Source organism: Syngnathoides biaculeatus, chromosome 20 (genome assembly GCF_019802595.1).
Source record: "Syngnathoides biaculeatus isolate LvHL_M chromosome 20, ASM1980259v1, whole genome shotgun sequence".
In the NCBI taxonomy this organism is placed as follows: Eukaryota; Metazoa; Chordata; class Actinopteri; order Syngnathiformes; family Syngnathidae; genus Syngnathoides; species Syngnathoides biaculeatus.
The window spans coordinates 16331070-16346219 of record NC_084659.1 but is presented as its reverse complement, the minus strand read 5'-3'; the positions used below and the strand labels follow the sequence as shown (position 1 = coordinate 16346219).

Sequence of the window (15150 nt, the reverse complement as noted above, 5' to 3'; positions counted from 1 at the left end):
TCATTCAAAATTTCACCGTTGATGTTTGTATTCATGAAGCAACTGCTGAAAATAGCTGAGAAACATGACCATTGCTCAGTCTTCACCACTTTGAGTGTGTTTACCATGGTCACTACTGACATAATTTTCACTTTCACCAATATTCGTCTGTAACGGAAACGACCCCATCGTGAACGAAGAAACTTGAGGGTCCGACTTGCACCACAGAAGTGACTTTTCAATAGCTTAGTCCAGGGACCAAGAACAATGGAAGGGTCCTAAAGCAGATCGACAAGAGACGTGAGTGTCAGAAGTAAAACTCACAATCAGGAATTAAACTAAAATGATCTAGTGCAGAGGGTAGGCACAAATCCTTTGATCCTAACAGATCTCAATCATACACAATTCACAACTGGAACGAATGATGAATATTGAATTGTCTACAGAACTAAGAGGTGGCAGGAAGACATTGGGGTATAACTCAGTGGTAGAGCATTTGACTGCAGATCAAGAGGTCTCCAGTTCAACTCTGGATGCCCCCTTCATGCTGTTTTGTTCAGAGACTGCCTGAATTGAGGGGTTTGATAATCTCATGTGTAAAAAAAAGCCTCCCCTCAAAGATGGGAGAAAATTCCCCCACTCGTGACTTGAATGACAAATACAGTGCAAGCTTTTTTGACACTGATGGACTGGTCAGGCAAGTCAGAGACTTGGTTGCCTATTATATACCCTCCTATTAAGGTTATATAATGGTGTGATGCTGTTGTGCTATAATGGGAACAGGATGTAGACTTTTATTTTGATTTCACTTTTATTTTGAAAGCCAGCACTTTCGCTGTCATTTATACTTTTTCGTTCTTTTCAACGTTATTGTGTATTTAAAAATGTTCATGGTCGGGGGGAAAATGCTGTTGAATTGTTGGTGGAAGATCGGAGAAACACAGGAAGTCGGCTGCGTGCGTTATTTTGAAGCCACACTTAACGTGTGCCGGGAAGAAATACTTGTGAATATCAGTTCGATTAAATTGTTTGCAAAGCGGGTGTCGTCACAGAGGCACAGTGTTGAATGTGTTTCATTCATTTCAAACATAAACTCGCTCGCTGGAGAAGTGGAGACATTGTCGAGGTCCGTGTGCGTCGTTGGGCGACCATTTATATTGTGCGGTGTGAATGAGTGTCAGCAGAAGCCGCGTGGTGACCGTGTTCTTGATCTTGCAGAGTTTTGACAGTAATTGTGAAGAGAAATCTATGAACATCCGTGAATGTGTCTCCTTTATAATACAGTTATGTGAGTTGATGCAAGTTTTTTTTTAATATTCTTTTCATCTGTTGCAATGTAATATATTTTCTCTTGTTTGTGAGATTCCTGAGTGGAAGAGTTTTGAGAGTAATTGTTTCCTGTGTAAAGCTCCCCAGAAAAAAAAAAAAAAAAATAGAGAACCCCCTCTCCCAGAGCCCCCCAAGAGTACACCTCTATGAAACTTTGTATATAAAAGATAATCTAATGTAATCCTGATAAAACATTAAGGAAACTAAAAAAGAAATAAATGTTGCTCAATTTACAATAAATAATCCATGAATTGTTTGGTATTCATTTTCACTAGAGCGGTGCTAAAAAGATGCATGTGACACGAGAGCCACGGGTTGTCCAATCCTGGTCGAGTGGCGTGATTAAAAAAAAAATGTCAAGAGGTACATCTTGTGGCTGGATAGTCGAGGCGGGGGCATGCTTCTTGCTTCGGGTGCGAGAGGTCCCAGGTTCAAAGACCTCAGTATCTTACTTACACTATGAATGTGAAATAGAATGTGATGACTTAAAATTGAAAAATATAGATTTCTGTTACAGGATGGTGTGTAAAGTACCACAAACCAGAAAAGTCAGAAATTTGGATTCACACGAGTATGAAATGGATTCCGTCAGGAAAATAAAACTTGCCACAACTGCCAGAGGGCAAACATGCAGTAGGGGGCAGGTGCGTTTACACAATTAAATAAAAACCAGACAAGAATGAAAGTCACTGATAGTGTCGTGGTACACACACCTGACTTGGGTGTGGGCAGTGTAGGTTCGATTCCTGCTCAGTGATGGTGTCAATTACGTCCCCTGTGACTGACTGGCAACCAGCTCATAGTGTCTTTTGTGTGATGTTAGCTGGGATGGGCTCCAGCACTCCTGTGACCATTGTGGGGATGACTCGCTAAGAAAATGGATGCATCATTCATACACATAATTGGGAGTGCAAAACCGGAACTTCTTTTATTTTCACACAAGCACACTTGTTCACCCCATTCAGAGTGAGAGCATACACAAATCCGAACAATGACTACAACGACTATGAAGAATAAAACCACAATGCATTGCACAGTTAACATGCCAGTCGTGTGTCCCTTTCCCAGGCAACAGAATCCGATATTCTCCCCGGGGGACTAGCGGTTCAGAACCACAAACAAAAAAGAGTTGGCATGATCTCCGTGTGGGTTTTCTCCGGCCACTCTGGTTTCCTTCCATGCCATGAAAACATCAGTGGGAGATTGACATGAAGAGTCATCATCATCATCATCATCTACCCTTCTTCCCTTTTTAAGTATTCACAGATTTATTCATAAAAGATGAAAACATGTCAACCTGAATGAAAGGAGAGTGTAAATGAAGTGCGCAGTGCTGTAGTGAATGGCTTTAATGCTGAAATCGGAAATTAAACCTTATCTTGAAAATATTCATCTAAGTTCCTGAAACGCTGAAACAGAAATTTTCAAATTTTTCCCTGGCTGACGATGGCAGTTGGGGGTCTGCAGCAAGGGACTTGAGATGTGAGGTGGGGGAGCTGAGAGGTGAGGCCTGCAGCCAGACTCTCTCAAGTGCAAGAGGACCAGGAAACCGAGAGAAAGGAAAGGAAAAGCAAACTGAGTGGCCAGGCAGCTTTTTGTCACTAATATTTTGTTGTTTTTGTGTCTCAACACTAATTCCTCTAGAATGTTGTTTTGATTTCTGTTTTGCGCTTGAACTTAAATTTCCAAGGAAAGTCAGACCTGAATGAGAATACAAGGATTTTTTTCTGAAATAGAGTTTCATGTATTTTTTTTTTTTTTTTTTTTTGCAGTCAAACAACATGGTGGTTACCAATGTAGCAGTTATCTCATTTGCCTGGTCCTTCCTTCCTTCCTTCTTGACTTGCTTCCTTCATTCGTTCATTGCTTCCTCCAAAACTTGTTTGGTTTCTTCCTTCCTTCCCTTTCTTGTTCCAATGTTTTGCTTCTTTCCTTGCTACCTCTTTCCTCATCATTTTATCCTTGTTTTTCTTCCTCAATACATTCATTGCTTCCTACCTTGTTTCCTCCTTTCCTTCCCTGTTTTTCCTCTCTTCATCATTTCCTGTTCCCTTCCTTCCTCATTTTGTTGTGTGTTCCCTCCTTTTTTTCTTCCTTCCGACAACAGCTCCCTTATAAGCAAACAACAAAACTACACCTGTTTCCACCCGGTCTCGAACCGGGGACCTTTCGCATGTTAGGCGAACGTGATAACCACTACACTATGGAAACATATAAAAATCATATGGTTTTTGTTGATGTCGCCATAATTGCCGGTCAAAGCATTGTTCAATGCTTAGTACATTGAGACGAAAACATAAATACATCTTATCGTGCGACACCCAGAGTATGTCTGATACCGTTAAACATTTAGAAGGTGATAATAAACGTACATGGAAAAATTTGAGACACTTGGCATAGAGGATCCATATGTAATGCTGAAGTCGATGTTGTCGCCAATAAAACAGGTTAATCCACAGAATTGTCAATCTTGATCATCACTTGACTAAAGAAGTTGAAGAATTTTCCTGTCACGACCCGGAGACGAACTTGGCCCGTGCCAATGAAAGCACCGCATCCTTACCACGAGACGATCTGACTCGGCATTCCATAAACGGGTCAGTCCTGGATCGTTAACATTCTCACTGCACCCAAGAGCTATTTACAGCCTACTTTCATGGCAGTTTCCACAAAGCTGTGATCGCGTCGTGGTTAGTTCTCTACTTTGTTGCCATGCAATCCTTGTTCAATTCCGGGTCACATAAAGCCCCTCAGTCGCCTTTTTCAATGCTGTGATTTGGGCGGTGTGGGACAGGTAAAACTGTATACATGGGTTTGCATAAGGTGCAGGTTTTGGGTAGGGCTGGTGGTGCAATGGCTCACGTGTCTGACCATGGATCAGAAGATTCTAAATTCAACTTCTGGCTTGCTTGGTGTGTTTTTTGCATGTGCTATCAAAACCAGTTCAAAATGATGTTTTTGGTATGTTCGCCTAAAGTGTTTTCTTTAAAGGTTGGATCAAAAATATTTTTATATTTTTCTTGATACCTCAAGAACTCCTTTATAAACGACACCTGCAATTTTAAAGTAATTATGTAGAGATGCATCAAGTGAATCATGAAATATGATGCAGAAAGCACATTCTGCTATTTGCATCCAGTGCATGACTGTCTTCATCTTTTTCCGGCACTGTGACATCACACAAACTGAACATCGTGTTCATTTACTAATATGTGCTATTGTTCATTCTGTTCTTCATGTCCTTGCCCTTATTTGCTGTCGTATGATTTAACAAGATCACATTAGTTTATCACAGGGGTCTCAAACTCATTTTGTCACGGGCCACACTGCAGTTATGGTTTCCTCAGAGGGCCGTTATGAAACTATAAAAATCTTTAATCGTCTCATCATATTTACACATAAACTTTATGAACTTGTTTTGATACATATCAAGGTCATGGTTTTTTCAACTTTTTTTTGGTTGTAATATCAAATCATAATGGTTTGTTTAACGGAATATGGTTTCTGCAAACTAATTTGCCTTTGCATCAAAATCATGAATATCTGAAATTTAATGATCACATTATGGATTTGGAGAAATATAGAGCGATTATGGCAAATTTGGTAAATCATGTGGGGCCTTGCACAAATGGATGTGGTTGTGACTTTTGGGCCTTGTATTGATTTTTATTTGGTTGGCATGGTTTACAAAATTTTCAGGAGCGGCAAGATCGTTATTATTATTATTTTTAGTTTAAATCTTTAAAAGAGAAGGAACACACCGATATGACTGCAAAGCTTATCAACAGTGTGGGCAACTTACTTGAAACTGTGATGCCGCATTGCATTGATACGAAATTGTTTTGCACATGCATTGAAGCCTTAGTCACAGAGGCTGATAGAATATATATAGTTATAGATAGAGATAGAATTGATAGATTAGATAGAAAGATATAGATAGATAGATAGATAGATAGATAGATAGATAGATAGATAGATAGATATAGATAGATAGATGATAGATAGATAGATATAGATAGATAGATAGATAGATAGATAGATAGATAGATAGATAGATAGATAGATAAACATAAGTATTTGAACACCCTGGGATATTGCAAGTTCTCCCACTTAGAAATCATGGAGGGTTCTGAAATTTTCATAGTCGGTGCATGTCCACTGTGAGAGAGATCATCTCATAAGAAAAATCCAGAAATCACAATGTATGATTTTTTCAACAATTTATTTGTGTGATACAGCTGCAAATAAGTATTTGAACACCTGAGAAAACCAATGTCAATATTTGGTACAGTCGCCTTTGTTTGCAATTACAGAGGTCAAACGTTTCCTATAGTTGCTCACCAGGTTTGCACACACTACAGGAGGGATTTTGGCCCACTCCTCCACACAGATCTTCTCGAGATCAGACAGGTTTTCTGGGCTGTCGCTGAGAAACACAGAGTCTCAGCTCCCTCCAAAGATTTTCTATTGGGTTTAGGTCTGGACACTGGGTCGGCCACGTCAGAACCTTGATATGCTTCTTACGGAGCCACTCCTTGGTTTTCCTGACTGAGTGCTTCGGGTGATTGTCATGTTGAAAAACCCAGCCAAGACCCATCTTCAATGCTCTGAGGGAAAGAGGTTGCTCCCCAAAATCTCACTATACATGGCCGCGGTCATCCTTTCCTTAATACAGTGCAGTCGTCCCGTCTGATGTGCAGAAAAACACCCCCATGCTTCACAGCAGGGATGGTGTTCTTATGATGGACCTCATCATTCATCTTTCTCCAAACACGGTGAGTGGAATTATGACCAAAAGTTCCATTTTGGTCACATAACGTTCTCCCATGACTCCATTGTATCATCCAAATGGTCATTGGCAAACTTAAGACGGGCCTTGACGTGCTGGTTTAAGCAGGGGAACCTTCCGTGCCATGCATTCTTTCAAACTATGAAGTCTTAGTGCATTACCACCAATCACCTTGCAAACGGTGGTCCCAGCTCTTTTCAGGTCACGGACCAAGTCCTGTCGTGTAGTCCTGGGATGATTCCTCAACTTTTTAAGGATGACTGAGACCCCACGAGGTGATATCTTGCATTGGGCTGTTCTCTGATTAAGATTGACCGTCATGTTTAGCTTTTTCCATTTTCTGATGATTCTTCAACAGTGGACCTTTTTTCACCAAGCTGCTAGGCAATTTCTCCGCAGCCCTTTCCAGCCATGTGGGGTTCTACAATTTTTTGTCTCTGGTGTCTTTGGAGTGCTCTTTGGTCTTGGCCATGTTACAAGTTTGAGTCTTATTGATTGTATGGGGTAGACAGGTGTCTTGATGCAGCTAACGACCTCACACAGATGCATCTGATACAGGGTAATACATGGAGTGGAGGTGGACCTTTACAGGTGGCCTAACAGGTCTTTGAGGGTCCAAATTCTACCTGATAGACAGGTGTTCAAATACTTATTTGCCTGTATCACACAAATAAATCATTTAAAAAATCCTACATTGTGATTTCTGGATTTGTCTCATTAGATAATCTCTCTCACAGTGGACATGCACCTACGCTAAAAATTTCAGACCCCTCCATGATTTCTTGGTGGGAGCACTTGCAATATAGCAGGGTGTTCAAATACTTATTTTCTCTGCTATATAAAGTATATATATATGTATATACATACACACATTGAAATTTTTACATTGGATTTCAGTGTTAAAAAAATTCCATGCTCGAATTTCAAATTCGTACTGTGATGGCAATTAATTGCTTCCATCATTGTGTTTGGTCCGTTCATTTTTGTAATTCTAAAGAGATTCATGCAAATATGAACCACAAGGACTAAAAATATTAGCTTCACAAATTCGCCCCTGCCGTGACCCGGATTCGAACCGGGGTTGCTGCGGCCACAACGCAGAGTACTAACCACTATACGATCACGGCTGTTGAAAGCTGGCAAGGTTGTTTTTCTAAATCTGTCACCATGGCAACAAGGCTGAAAACCTGCAGGATGCTGAGCCAGCACCAGTGAAACTGAAATGTTTTATCTGCATTATCATAATCAAGTGAATCATCTCAACATTTTACTGCATTCATAAAAATATTCATCAATATTTCATCCAGAAGACAAGTCCAACCACTTCTATGCTCGAATCTTGGATAGTGATGAAAAGCAACATTCATGTCACTCCCCACATTATCATATTGTTTTATTTCATCAATAAACATTGAAACTCTAATTTATCAACAATTAGAGTAATGAGTATATTCTTTAATTAAACATTAACACTGCAATAACTGTCCTGGACCTGCAATAATGTTATGTGACAAAATATAAAAAATATGGAAATTCAGACAAAGATGGATACATTGGAGGCGGCATCGTGGATCAGCTTGTAAAGTGTTGGCCTCACAGTTCTGAGGTCCTGTGTTCAACCCCGGACCCGCCTGTCTGGAGTTTGCTTGTTCTCCTCCTTTTTCCGGGCACTCTGGTTTCCTCCCACGTCCCAAAAACATGCAACATTAATTGGACACTCTAAATTGCCCCTAGGTGTGATTGTGAGTGTGGCTGTTTGTCTCGGTGTGCCTTGCGATTGGCTGGGAACCAGTTCAGCCTCCTGCCCAGTGACATCTGGGATATGTTCCAGCACTCGCCATGATGCTTGTGAGGATAAGTGGCTAAATAAATGGATGGAAGGACTAAAAGCTTTCCCACTCAGAATTTTTCCATTGTTTGTTGTCAGCGTGACATGTCAAATCCGCTTCAGACGTTTTATCATCTCTTCATCGGTGGGCAGAGTGTGACATCATGTCGTCACTTATTGTGGAGTTCAGAGGCCGCCTGCTGGTGATACTCCACAATGTCCCAGATTTGCAGATTTTTTCACATATTTCTTGGTCCACATTTGCGTGAAGTTGAGAGCATTTTGTTTGTGGAAGCTTCCCACTGGTTGAAAGACATTAATTTCTTTTTAATGGGGAAAATGCCTTTGATATACTGGACACGCAAATAGAGTCATAGTCACTGCTTTTACAAGAGTCATTTATGAAAGATCACAAATACATTTGACAGTCTACAACCCCATATTCCAGTCAATCATTTGCTTATTTGTTATTGACATCACTAAAACATTGGACAAAATGCATACAGTGTTGAAAGTATGGGTCTTCATGCTTTGAACTTTATTTTTTTGTTGTTCTGTGTTTTGGCTCAAGAACTTATCTGGACATTTAAAAAGAAAACAACTTATGTTGAGTTTTCAAACTCGGCTTTGTTCAAATTGGCATGAGAGTATATCACACATGGGTGTCATCTGTCATTGCACCACCTGAACAACACCTTGTACCCAAAAAACATGTCAATCACTTATTTAGTAAGTGGAAAAATCAATTTATTTGGGTGTCATCATTAAAATCACAAAAACACGGCGGGCGAGTGCCACATCCTTGCAGGCCTCATGCATGGACCCAAAAACTGTCCACAATCTTCAACAAAATTAATGCAGACATCTCAACTCTTGGCAACTTCAACTCCTGAAAATATTACAACAATCTGACGGATATTTCAGATTATATGGATCAAATAAAATCAGCTACAGTTTCAGAACATGAAATCCTCATCGTGGGTCATCCGATGCTATGACAGCCAGGCAAAGTATTTCTGTCACAAAATGACATCGACAGAAAGGTCTTTGTGATCGATATAGTCCATACACACACACACACACACACACACACACACACACACACACACACACACACACACACACACAAAAAAAAATTGTGGTGCAGTCAATTAAAAACTTTTGTTGAGTTTTGTGGAACTCAATATGCGAGAATTACTGTTTTACCTTTTTGAATTACTGAAGTCATGTTTCTCTACTTTTCTCTATGAGGCATTTCACTGTTCTTTTTATTTTTATTTTTTTAAGTAAGTGCTCCAACAGATTTCTCTATCACTATTTTCACTCAAAACTACCCCCCCTAAAAAAAGTAAATCATATAAATTTCAATATGGAAAGAATTACACCAAAGAAAACAAAAACGTTAAATGACAAAAAGTCATTGGCTCCTGCTTGATGTGACAGACTGACATATCTAAAATATAACTCCGACAAAATCTGTCTGAAAAGCAAAAATTTCATCACTATTGGATTCCAAAATTACATCTATCTTGCTAGCCCCCCCCCCCCCCACATCATTTTCTCTTCTTGTATACTAGATTAAGTAAATTAATGAGATAAGAATAGTAAGGCCTTTTAAAGTATAAACATTTGCCTACGGGAGACAAAGATAAAATACATGAACAAGAACATACAATAATAGTTGGTCCACAAAGTAAAAGAATGTATATTTTTGTGAGTCAGTAACATATCAGGGGCGTCCCAAGTTGAGGATTCAGAACATTCGGTCCAAATTCAGCAAGATCTAAATATTGAAGCCCAATTGTGCCCTCCGCCAACGTCGGAAGAAGGGACCTGAGATGTATTAGCTATGATCCTCTATGGCAGAAATATATCAAGCGACAGCCACCCACTCGAGAGGACCGTCAAAGAGAAGGGTCCACATGCATTTTCAAAACAGCTTATCCTCAACAAGGTTCACAGTTGTGCCAGAGCCTTCCCCAGCTAACATTGGGCAAAAGGAACAAGAGACTGTAAACTGGTTGCCAGAGAGTTGCAGGGAACATTGCAAAACCACTGATGAGTAGGAATAGAACCCATACTGCCTACATGAAACATATGTATATGTACCACTACACCATCAGTGACCAGATGTGAACAGGCTGTCTTATGGCATCAGCTTTGTGTGATTGGGATTCATAGCGCGTTTTCATGTATTTGAAGAGCTTCTCTTTCTGGGAAATAATCCTACAAGTCTCTTCATTAGTGTCATAGACAATATCTGTGCCTGTCCTACGGAAGACTGGAGTTCGAGTCCCCGACGGGGAGTTAAATCAGGTTGACTTTTGCTTTTCATGGGGTTCTTCTTTGCGGAAAGCAAGCAGAGCAGCTTTGTTTCCAAACAGGGACCACGCGCATCTTTGGAAAATATGACAACTACTGTCCTACACAACTGACATTGTTGCTTTCATGATGTCTGTCAGTAGAACCACCGAACCACCTCGTTAGTTCACATTGCCCATGTCTTCAGGTGCAGTTACTCGTGGGCAGCTGTGCAAAACCAAACAAATTGCGAAACACTGAAACATTCTTGGGCAGCATGATGGTGCAACTCGTGAGACTGTTGGCATCACAGTTCTTGGGACCGAGGTTGAAAGTAGGAGGAGTCGTTATATTCACTTAATACGTGTGAGGTTCCTACTTGGAAACAAGGTTGCTCGGCTTGCTTTCCGCAAAGAAGAGCCCCACGAAAAGCAAAAGGTAGCATTATTTAACTCCCCGTCAGGGAATGAAACCCCGGTCTTCCTCATGACAGGTGGAGATACTGTCCACGATACTAATGAGACGACCCTTAGTCTCCCTATCCTGCATATTCTCACGGGATGACCAGCGGCTCAGAACAGACAAAAAAAGAGTTGGCATGTTTTCCCCGCGAGTTTTTAATCCGCCCACTCGCGTTTCCATGCCATGAAAACATCAATGGTAGATCCAGTGAAGTCATCATCATCATATTTAAATATTCACTGATTTATAAATAATAGATTGAAACACTTCAACCGGAAATGAAAATTGTAAATGAAGTGTCCAGTGCTGTACACAAATGGATTTAATGCTGAAACCGGAAATTGAAGATTATTTTAAAAATATTCAACTAAGTTCCTTCAATGCTGAAACAGAAACGGACGCAATTTTCAAAGTATTGTACTTCCTTCCCTGCCTGATGGTTGCGGTCTGCAGGATGGGACTCAAATTCACCTTTGACTGAAGCTGTTTCTCATGGCAGATTTAACAATAAAATTAATTTTTCAAAAATTGGCTTGCTTAAACACAGTTTTGAACCAGGGACTATTCACATGTGAAGCACACATGATCACCACCTCGACTCATGATTTCCAGAGCAGCACCCCACCCAGGCCAAGACCATCTGTTTCCGGGAAACAAGTGGAGGGTCTCCTCGTTAGTATAGTGGACAGTATCTCCGCCTGTCACGCGGAAGACCGGGGTTCGATTCCCCGACGGGGAGTTAATTAATGTTAACTTTTGCTTTTCGTGGCGCTCTTCTTTTTCGGAAGCATGCCAAGCAGCCTTGTATCCAAGCAGGAACCTCCCACGTATCAGGCGAAAATCACAACTCCAGTTCGACACAACTGAAACTGTTGCTCAATCAGCACGACCAGCGACTCGCCTCACTTGGTGGAATTACTTCTGTTAACTGGAGTGGCCTGAAAGAGTTAAACATAACATAACAAATCGTGAAACATTTTAACCTTCCAGAAAACACAAAACAAACAACAAAGTCTTTAAAATTACAAAAATATGCTAACAAAACACGAATATGGAAGTTATTTGGCAACCCATTAGAGTATGAACTCAAATTTTTAACATGAATTTTTTTAAACATTGAAATCCAACACGTAAATAACATCTTAAAATTTTCTGTGCAATAAATATTCACCCTAAAAAATGTCAAATAATACAGCATAACACATAGAGCTCTCATTTCTGGACAATGTGAAAATAAATTCCATTCAAGTTCATCTTTTAACAACTTGAATATTTCTCGAGGTAGCCATTCAAGATATATCCATCCATCCATCCATTTTCTGAGCCGCTTATCCTCACAAGGGTCATGGGACTATTGCTGGAGCCAATCCCAGCAATCTTCAGGGAGGTGGCAGGGGACACCCTCAAATGGTTGCCAGCCAATCACAGGGCACATAGAAGCAAACAACCACTCACAAACACGTGCAGGGGCAATTTAGTAATTTTCGGACATGGGAGGAAACGGCAGAATCCAGACAAAACCAACGTTGGCACGGGGAGAACATGATGACTTGACACAGCCGGTACTGGGATTTGAACTCCCTCTCCTTGGAACTATCAGGCCAACGCTCGACAAGTGCACCACCGTTCTTCCGTTATTTGGTCCATATTTTCTCAAATATTGTGGTGATTGTTGTATAATTTTCAGAGGTTGAAGTTGTCAAGAGTCCAGAGAAAATTTTGGTGCTGGTTGTTGATAGTTTTGGGGTTCATGCATGAGGCCTGCAAAATGTGGCACTTGCCCACCGTGTTTATATGATTTTAATGATGACAGTCATATAAATAGATTTTTTCCCCATGTTAAATAAATGATTTACATCATTTTTGGATACTAGCTGTTGTTCATGTGGTGCAATGATATATGTCAGCAATGTATGATATAATACCAACTTAAACCCGTGTGTGGTAACTCAAGCCAGCTGTTTTCTTTTTTAAATTTCTGTTCTTGAAAGTTCTTGAAAAAAAAAAGTTTTTCAAATATGGACCATGAAGTCCCATACTTTGAACAGGATGTATTTTGTTCAATGTTCTAGTGATGGAAACATCAAATGTGCAAATAATTGATTGAAATGAGACTGGAATTTGGAGGAGTTGAATGTCAATTGTATTTGTGATCTTTAATAAATGACATTTGTTCAAACAATGAATATGACTCAATTTGCTTGTACAGTATATCAAATCCATTTTCCCCATCAAAAAGAAATGAATGTCTTTCAACCTTTGGGAACCTTCCATTAAAAAAATGCTCCCAACTTCAAGCAAATGTGCCCCGAGTCAAATGACCAAAGTGAAAAACTGCAACGCTGAGGGACTCTGGAGGATCACGAGCAGCTCCAATATCAGACAGTGATGACATGATGTCACAGTCTCCTCACTGATGACGACATGATAAAAAGTCCAAACGTGATATAACATGTCACACTGACGTCAACGATGGAAATTTTCTCCGTGAAGGAAAACTTAAAAAACAAACCAAATGAACTGAGAAGGCTCACCGAAGAGAAACCTTTTCCCTGCTCAGTTTGTGGTCAGATTCTCTCCTCCTTATAGTTCTGATAAACACAACACGGGGTGTGTGGCACACACACACACTCACATACAGAAGAGACTTGTTTCACATATTGTTTTCTCGTATCTGTTTCTGCCTCATCCTGTGTTGTGTCTTGTTTTATATTGTGTTTTTTTAGAAGGCCGGATTGTTAGATTGTTCCTGATCATCTTGTCTCGATCGTGCCATGTATTGACTCTAGATCGTCTTTGAATCAATTTGTATCGTCTTATACCGTCAGGTTTGCTCGTATCATCTTTTATTGCTGGGTAGTCTTGTACTTTACATTGTTTTATTATCTTTATCGTTGTTTGTATTGTTCTAGATTGTATTGTTTTGTCAGATTGTCTTGTAAAGTTTTTCTTGTCTTGCATATTCTTGTTGATGCATTTCCTTCTAATGTTTGATTTTCTGCTACCGTCGCTGGATTGTGTTGTATCGCCTTGAGGCTGCTGTATTTGTATTTATAGTTGCTGTATTTTAGCATGCAAATATACAGTCGCAGTAATGCTAAAATGTATTTGTTGATACTGCATTGTAACAGGCAAATCTTCTCCCAGAACTCACCAGTGACCTCATGACTTGAACTGATCCCAAACTAAAGGTTTGCAGTTGCGTTGTTGGTACCAATCAAACCTATGCAGGGAGACCCCAACGGGTTTCAAGTCCATCGCCTTAACCACTCGGCTACAACACTCTGTCGAGCATGTGTGACAAACTTACGGGGAATTTTCTCCTAGAGGTAAACATGATTAGCTATTCACCTGGTACACACACACACACACAAAGTCGAACACATCTCAGAGGACATCAGTGATTCATGTTTGGAAAATCTGCAGGAACGTCAGTTCAACCGAGTTGCATGAGGAGATACTCAAAGTGTCCAAGGAAGGTATTGAGGGGGTTGTCCACTCATCACTCTCTCTCAGATACAGAAGAGACGGCAGATGTTGCGAGAGCCTGTCTTACCTCTTTCCGAAAGGCCGCACAGCATTCTTCCTTTCTCAGCTTCCACCACATGGTTCTCTGCTCTACCTTTGTCTTCTTAATCTTCCTACCCACCACCACAGTCATCCTACACACTACCATCATATGCTGTCGAGCCACACTCTCCCCTACCACTACTTTACAGTCAGTAACCTCCTTCAGATTACATCGTCTGCACAAAATATAATCCACTTGCGTGCTTCTACCTCCGCTCTTGTAGGTCACTATATGTTCCTCCCTCTTCTGGAAATAAGTGTTCACTACAGCCATCTCCATCCTTTTTGCAAAGTCCACCGCCGTCTGTCCCTCAAAGTTCGTTTCCTGGATGCCGTACTTACCCATCACTTTTTCATCGCCCCTGTTTCCTTTACCAATATGTCCATTACAATCTGCACCAATCACAACTCTCTCGCTGTCTGGGATGCTCAGAACCACTTCATCTAGTTCCTTCCAGAATTTCTCTTTCAACTCAACCCCTACTCCATTTCTCTTCCCATCTACTCTGTGGTAGAATAATTTAAACCCTGCTCCTAAACTTCTAGCCTTACTACCATTCCACCTGCTCTCTTGGATGCACAGAATAACAACCTTTCTCCTAATCATCATGTCAACCAACTCCTGAGCTTTTCCTGTCATAGTCCCAACATTCAAAGTCCCTACACTCAGTTGTAGGCTCTGTGCATTCCTCTTTTTCCTTCTGACGCTGGATCCGGTTACCTCCTCTTCTTTGTCTTCGACCCACAGTAGCTGAATTTCCACCGACGCCCTGCAGGTTAGCAGTGCCGAGGGCGGGCGTTGTTAACCCGGGCCACGACCGATCCGGTATGGGATTCTTTAGATGAACGCTCATATTTGTTTGGCACACTTTTTACGCCGGATGCCCTTCCT

General features: G+C 40.7%; 3 non-coding genes across 3 annotated transcripts; 1 reads left to right on the top strand and 2 right to left on the bottom strand.

The window, feature by feature from the left end:
* Positions 1 to 3446: 3446 nt before the first annotated feature.
* Positions 3447 to 3519, bottom strand: trnav-aac (transfer RNA valine (anticodon AAC)). The gene has a single exon. It is a non-coding gene; the product is annotated as a tRNA-Val (tRNA).
* Positions 3520 to 7152: 3633 nt separating this feature from the next.
* trnah-gug (transfer RNA histidin (anticodon GUG)) lies at positions 7153 to 7224 on the bottom strand. The gene has a single exon. It is a non-coding gene; the product is annotated as a tRNA-His (tRNA).
* A 4131-nt stretch (positions 7225 to 11355) lies between these two features.
* trnad-guc (transfer RNA aspartic acid (anticodon GUC)) lies at positions 11356 to 11427 on the top strand. Its single transcript has one exon. It is a non-coding gene; the product is annotated as a tRNA-Asp (tRNA).
* Positions 11428 to 15150: the final 3723 nt, after the last annotated feature.